Below are 1329 nucleotides of genomic sequence, written 5' to 3'. Positions count from 1 at the left end.
ATTAATTTCTGACTTTGATTTCCTGTAGCTTTTTACCTGCACCTACTAAAGTATCTCAGGAAGAACTTGAGGCTGAAGAAAGGGCAAGATCTCAGAGATCACTGCAGACCTCTCTGGATTTGTCTCGCAGGGAGCCCCCCTCATATGGATACAGGAAAGGCTGGATTCCGTGATTGCCTGAGGATTTTGGGGATGGAGGTGCTTTCCCTGAAATCCATGTGGCCCAGTATCCTCTGGATATGGGGCGACAGAAAACAGTGTCCAACGCTCTGCCCATTAATTTGGATCAGGAAGGGAAAGTTAAATATGACACGATTGTTCGACAAGGACATTCCAAAGACAAGGTCATTTATAGCAAATATACTGACCTTGTTCCAAAGGAGGTTATGAATCCATATGACCGAGAACTGCCAAGGCCAGATGAGGAGACAATTAAAGAAATTACAGAAAGGACAAAGCAGCCTTGGATAAGATCATAGCCAAGAAGATTGTTGGGGCCAAGCCTGTTCATGCAGCTGAGAAACTGCCTCCTGCCCAGTATATCCGGTACACGCCATCCCAGCAAGCCAAAAGATTCAATTCAGGAGCTAAACAGAGAGTTATTCAGATTCTTGAAGGGCAGACAGACCCAATGGAGCCACCAAAATTCAGGATTAATAAGAAAATTCCCCCGAGGCCCCCATCTCCTCCTGTACCTGTAATGCACTCTCCTCCTCGGAAGATTACCATAGAAGAACAGAAGAAGTGGAAGATCCCACCGTGTGTGTCCAGGTGGAAGAACTCGAAGGGTTACACAATTCCACTGGATAAACGGGAGGCTGCTGATGGAAGGGGACTTCAGACTCTCCAAACAAATCAAAATTTTGCCAAATTATCTCAAGCACTATACATTGCGCAGCGGAAGGTTAGTTTTTTACAGTTTGCTGAATGTTCTTGGATCTGTGAGTCAACATCAGTTTACCTCTGGTGCGCTAATGGCATCAGGGGCTAGCTGCAGCTGTGTAAAGACACACAGACAGACACACAGACACACACACACAGAGACACACAGACACACACACACACACACAGACAGACACAGACAGAGAGACAGACACAGACACACACCCAAGCAGCAATGATTCTCCTGTGCCAATTAGTGGGTTTCTAGGCTTACCTAATTCTTTGAAGTTTGCTAGGTACTGTGGTATGTTGCAGTTTTCTTCTGTTTTAGGTGTAGATGTAGCTCCAAAGGTGTAGGGAAGGGTAGGTAACACAAAATGGCATTGATGGTATTGGCTATTGACATTACAGATTTAGTGCTGTGTTGATATGCACATACAAATAACT

The 1329-nt window shown here is 45.1% G+C and overlaps 1 pseudogene; it reads left to right on the top strand.

The window, feature by feature from the left end:
• The first annotated feature begins 20 nt into the window (after positions 1–20).
• Positions 21–904, top strand: LOC114635677 (annotated as a pseudogene).
• The last annotated feature ends 425 nt before the right edge of the window (positions 905–1329 follow it).

Source organism: Grammomys surdaster, unplaced genomic scaffold, assembly GCF_004785775.1.
Source record: "Grammomys surdaster isolate TR1022 unplaced genomic scaffold, NIH_TR_1.0 116047, whole genome shotgun sequence".
In the NCBI taxonomy this organism is placed as follows: Eukaryota; Metazoa; Chordata; class Mammalia; order Rodentia; family Muridae; genus Grammomys; species Grammomys surdaster.
This window is presented reverse-complemented; position numbering and strand designations above follow the sequence as displayed.